At 36.1% G+C, this 6,000-nt stretch overlaps 1 long non-coding RNA gene across 1 annotated transcript in view; it reads left to right on the top strand.

Moving 5' to 3' along the window:
• The window catches only part of LOC139710835 (uncharacterized), an 11,063-nt gene continuing 5,063 nt past the window's right edge, over nt 1–6,000 (top strand). Inside the window, exon 1 of the long non-coding RNA XR_011709483.1 lies at nt 1–242. This is a non-coding gene — a long non-coding RNA (uncharacterized lncRNA). The remainder of the gene's footprint in view (nt 243–6,000) is intronic.

Below are 6,000 nucleotides of genomic sequence, written 5' to 3'. Positions count from 1 at the left end.
CAAAAGCAGGCAGGGTAAAGTAAATTCGAGCAACATAAACCGAAGTTTGCATAGCAATGAGTCTCATTTAAAATTGATAACTCGAACTGATGTCCAGTCTTCTTTGACATCGTCCGTGTGGAATAACTCGTTGGTTGATTGTTTGGACGTGCTTCACAGCGGAATTACGTGTTAACTCAAGCTGATGAAACCGGGCTCCAGGCTCGACAGGGTCACATTCAATACAACACATAGAAACGATGGTAAGTTGAAATGTTGTCACATAACCTGTCCACTGATCACACTATTTTAGTCGAATGTAACAGCGAGATGGGATTCATGTTCCCGTCCTATATCTGTCATTTCTTGACGTCAGGTGTTGTTGAAAACGTTTTGTTAGAATAACACTGTGGAGCTATTATCCTCGCCCACTGTCATCTGGCATGAAAACTGAGTAAAATTACCGAATATTTTTATGCAAGTTATTTTTGTAGACATTATGATTCGAAATACCTCAATTGATTCTGAAATGTGCATTGACTTAATTTACTGAACCGAATCATTCCAAGTGATTTTGATGAATAAAGATAATATTATGTGAATAGTCAGTATTATGTTATGAATGGACGGGTGGGGGGGGGGAGAGGGTTAACGTTTTTCTTTTTCATTCTCTTTTTTTAATTTGAATCAATGCATTGTATTCTTGTTTTGTTTATTTTGTTATGTTTGTTTTTATGATATATGACGATGTATATGAGATTCTATCGGGCACGGACCATCTGAAGAACAGCCATTGGCTGAAGGAGGTTCTGTGCTAAAATGAGATAAACTAAAATGAACTGATTTTATGGCTTAGAAAAGACCCAAACAATCAATCTCCCTTGTGAAGAGTCTTGAGAGCTTAGAGGTATGAGCCAGGATATAAGCTCAAACAATCAATGGTTTTCTGCGCAGAGTTGGAGATTACTTTTTTACTCCTTTTCTTCCTCGCATCATACCGTCCAGATAACGAAAGGATTGTATTCTTATTTCAAACTGAAGTACAAAATGGTTAAACGCACGACAAAATTGTTTTAGTAGATTTACAGAAAGATAATGCAGATTTTTTCAATTTGAAAGCAGTAGTCTGTATACAATAAATGGGGTAGTAGTTTTATTCGCATGTGTTATGCATTCCCCGATCCTCTATATACATGATACAATTTACTGTTCATGCTAGACTCTTACCTAAGAGACTTCATCTGGGTTCTTAAACTTGCATCAATCAGAATCAAGCAGTGGTGGACACATAGTCGATTTGCATGTATGATTTCACCAGTCACTTTTCATACTAGCTCTGAATACACTGGTCACTTGTTATACAGAATATTGGCAAACTCCGTGCCGTAGGGTCTGCGCTTAAGCAACGTATAATTTAATACATCAATGTCATCATTCTGTCTGTGGGGTTCCTTCTTTTATGAAAGATGAAAAGAAGGAATGGCACATGAGATTCCCATTAAAAAAACTTTAACAATCTTATTTAACGTCCTGTTACCATATTGTCAACTTCCCAGGACTATGGTGCCGTCTGATATAACTAGTAATCATAAATTTACAGCCATCAAATTGTTGTAAAATCATTATTAAAAAAAGAAAGATTGGAATAGTTTATCCAGTTGTCACAGAACAGCTACCTGTGTTGTGAAACCGAGTGTAGCCCTCAATGAGAGACCATAGATCTGGGCTCATGTCTCAGTAATTGGTCATGTTCATAACATAATGCACAATCATAATGTATTTGCTGCCCAATATCGGCCAATACAGCTAAATATCATAGACCTGCAATTGTTGTATGTGCAATTTAGCAATATCAGTTCATTGCTGGTGAATTCTGTCATAAATAGATGGAAGATGGAGACAGGGAGATATTGTTAATTTATGGAATCAACTCTTATTGCTTCTCGTAAGTATTATCGTCCTTAGGGATACATCGTCCAATATCATTGCTGCCCTCGTCGCCAAAGACAATTATCCATCTTTGACATCCAGATATATTGAGATTGTTTGACTTTATTTCATTTTTGCACGTTTGACCAAACTCAGCATAATCTTACACATCACTTTGAAGAAGAGGGTTTTCCTGCATTATTGCTTGTAAAAACAACATTACTTTAATACTTTCAGAAGAACACGTTGTATCCAAACGGATATTTTAGACAAAAAAGTACACACACACACACACACACACACACACACACACACACACACACACATGAATCCTCAAGCAGAATATAATCTTAAACTTATAATGGAGGCCTCTGAAAAACAAAAAAGTGTATAATGAATCGGGTGGCTTGTACATATGCAAAATATAAAAGAATTATGTCAGAAAAGAGGCTTTAATACAATAATTGTATAATTATGATCTAGATATCAAATCTGTTTCTGCAACTCTCACATGTATTCCATACATGCACGAAAAGAACCCACACAATTAACTGTGTGTATAGTGTCAAATTATTCTTGTTGAAAGACAAGGTTTGGAGCTGGAATTTCGTCTGGAAGCATGAAAGCTGATGTTATGTTTCAAGGAGTACCATATTCTATTGTTAAAAGGTCCTTAGAAAACGGAAATTACACTATTTCGCAAGGTATAATAGTAATTATGAGTCATTTCTAATCTAATTTCCTTCATTGTTTCGAAAATACCTACACACAAAAAAGTCATTAAGTGATGCGGAGGTGCTTATGATACATAGAGCTATAGGTTTTAACCATAATTTACGTAGAACATGATTGAAGGGCATATTCTCATTATTTAGTGAATTTCGTCCTGTGCTGACTCGAGGTTCAAACAAGTTGTATTTAGGTACTCATTCAAAGCACATACACGATAATAACAAAGGTTTATAGCTTTGTCGTGGAAGTATAGGGAATGATATGGGCAATCAAGACACCCACCAAACTGGATGTAAACGGCCTTCGTTTTTTTGATCAAACAATGACGCCCACGATATTTACAAGTTTGATTGTTGCATACAGACATGAGAAAAGATCAGAGGAACTTGCTGTCACGTTCATGTTATAAAATAATCATGTCGTGCAAACTGCGAATAAATACTAATTGTGTGCGTTGCACGGGCAGGCTTTGATTGTGAGCGTATAAGGCACAATGGGCTGTGTCATAATGTATACATCATAGACAGTACCATGGTACAATGGAAACGGACGAAATGATAAGAACTGAAAAGGGAGAGGCAGAAACATGAGCTAAATTCTGCTTAAATGTCATCTTCTACTCTAAAAAAAATCAAAAATTCAAATCCTGTTTGTCATTTTCATATATATATATATATATATATATATATATATATGTATATAGGTTTCTCACAGAAAGCCAACCCTCCATCACCAGTATTTCTTATGTTATCGCCTATATCTCTGTCGTCGATGAAGTGGAATAGGGGGGTTGATGCAACATACACAAACTTTGCAGGGAAGAATGTTGAATTTTTAAAGTCAACATCACAGTCTTGAAATAAGTGCAAAGTGCGAATTTCGACATTTTGTTGAACGCCTACGGTTTGATCTTCCGAAATCAACATTCAACAAAATAACGTTTGTTTAAGATTTTATCACAGTTTTCGGCATATTATATCGTCCTCGGTCACTTGATATTGCGTGTATTTGGAGAAAAATAGAGTAAACATCAATAGAATGAGTTCTTTTAACACATCTCAGTTGAAAGTCTTATAATCTGCCACTAATAAATAGACTTATTTTGGGCCATCTTTCTAGATATTTCTTGTTCGTTGGATGTATACTTAAATACAGTGTACATGCATATGTGCATGTGCATATGTTTCATTCTCATATAAAACAAAAGCTCAACCCCACTTACAGGTATTGATTCCAGATAAGTTGTCTAGTTTGAAAGCTTTATGGTAATTTCATAGCAATAAAAAGATCAGCTATTATATCAAATCAAATAAAATCAGCAAGCATTCTTACTAGAACAGAAGCGTATAAACTTTTATCTCTACATACACACTGCCGTTGAACCTGGTTCCCAGTCACAAATAGATATTCATGAGGATGGTTTTAAGTCTTATCCGTGGGAGGTATGCCACATGGAAGACGTCTGCCACGTAATCATCAAATCAAAGATAGCACTATTTGCCCTAAATAGCTGGTACCAGGCCACCTTAAACTGGGTTACAAAAATGGACGACATTCATGTATACTGTATCGATTCTTCATGGGAAATTTGTAAAGCAAGAAACCGCGATAGTGCATTATGTGTAACAAGAATCAATTTTCCACTTATAAATAATATACATTTCCGGTCAGTTTTTCTGTTTGCGTTTGTTACATACTCACAAAGCTGCGTTACTTCGGTGATCCTTCGCATTTATCCCAAAGTTGAATTATCCTTCGGGTTTATGCCAGGTTCAAGTGTGTACGTGTGTCACACACAAACACACTGCTATAGCTTCTGACCATTCGAGCATTGAGAATGTAGGGTTTCTGGGACGAAGACTGAACTAGGGCTTTCTATAACTCAGTCGGTAGAGCACCGGGTTAGCATCCGGAGGTCTCGGGTTCGAATCCCGATGGAATCCCATTTTCTTCGCTCAATTTTCCACTAAGAATCAATTTAAGTACATCAGGGGAAAAGCCAAAGGAATTCTACGACAGATTGTTTCATCATTTTCACCTGGGCTTTGGTAACGATATTTTGACGTGTTAACCATGACATGATTGAGAATTTTCAGTTCTCAATCAAAATAGCACTTGTTTTTATTTCTTGATAAAGCAACTTTATTCGTCATATCAGAGAGGTGAAAAGATCCCACCTTCCTTGTCACATCATGCTCTACATTGCGCATTCTTACCTAAGACTTCTACACTAAAGATTTACAGAATGACAGTCGATATGCAGCTTTGCAGTGAGGACCTATGTGATGGTATTTGAGTGAGACATGGCAATACACAAAAAATGGGATTTAAATAAATGATCAATAAAGGTTACAGATTCACAAAAATCCATTAATTCTTTATTCAGTTTCTTCTTTGATTGTGTTCGGCTTAAAAAAAAGCACACATTGTATTTCTCAAAAGAGAAATAAGTTAATCATAAAACATTATATACTATATACATTATAAACATTATATACAATACTATTTCTCAAAAGAGAAATAAGTTAATCATAAAACATTATATACCATACTTTGTACATCCCGTAAACATTGTAATATTCTCGATATTTTGAATTGTGCATGTTACGTCACTTCTGACTTTGATATACTATACTAAAACCCTATGTTATATTTTTGGAACCCACATCCTACAAGCTTTGCTTTTTAGTGGGTTCCTCATATTACACGTTAATTATATGTCCTTATACATTTGTGCATTATTGGTTCAAACTGACCATTGTGTGAAAAACATTTCTACTTCAAATCAAATGGAATATAAAACTTGTACGAAATGTGGAATAAGGAACGTGAATAAAAAAAAAAGAGTGAAATCATTGACACTGTAATAATGAGACAGATTGCATTTAAACAGAGTGCACATAAAATCATTAGCAACGGAATCTGCACACCAGAGGCAGAGAACGCCGGACTTCTTGACATTTCGCATAGATTCGAGCCTATATGAACTCATGCTGACGCCTCGATGCGTGTCTGAGAAAACAAATATTTCCCCCATAATCACGGTTAGATTAAGCCTTGATCGTTTCTGGAACGAGAGTCCAGGGTTCGGACTAAGCGTTTCCTCTTGATCCACATCAAACCCGGGCATAATAAGCTGTCAGGTCCAAGTCCACCTCATCATCCAATCAATTTGGTGACCTTTTGATAACACAAGTCGACTCCTCTCAATTCATTTCAAGCCGAGTGTAAATCGCAATCACCTTGGTGAAGATGTCTTAATCTGAGGTGGGGTAAACACATTGGTAAAGGACTTGTGGCGCATTTAAGCATTTTGACCCTTAATTACAACGAAAAATGTGAATTGAGCCAATAAAACCT

This window comes from Diadema antillarum, unplaced genomic scaffold (assembly GCF_040938485.1).
Source record: "Diadema antillarum isolate AM-2024a unplaced genomic scaffold, OU_Dant_1.0 seq00001573_RagTag, whole genome shotgun sequence".
Taxonomy (NCBI): domain Eukaryota; kingdom Metazoa; phylum Echinodermata; class Echinoidea; order Diadematoida; family Diadematidae; genus Diadema; species Diadema antillarum.
The sequence above is the reverse complement of the archived record's forward strand: the minus strand, read 5'-3'. Positions and strand labels throughout refer to the sequence as shown.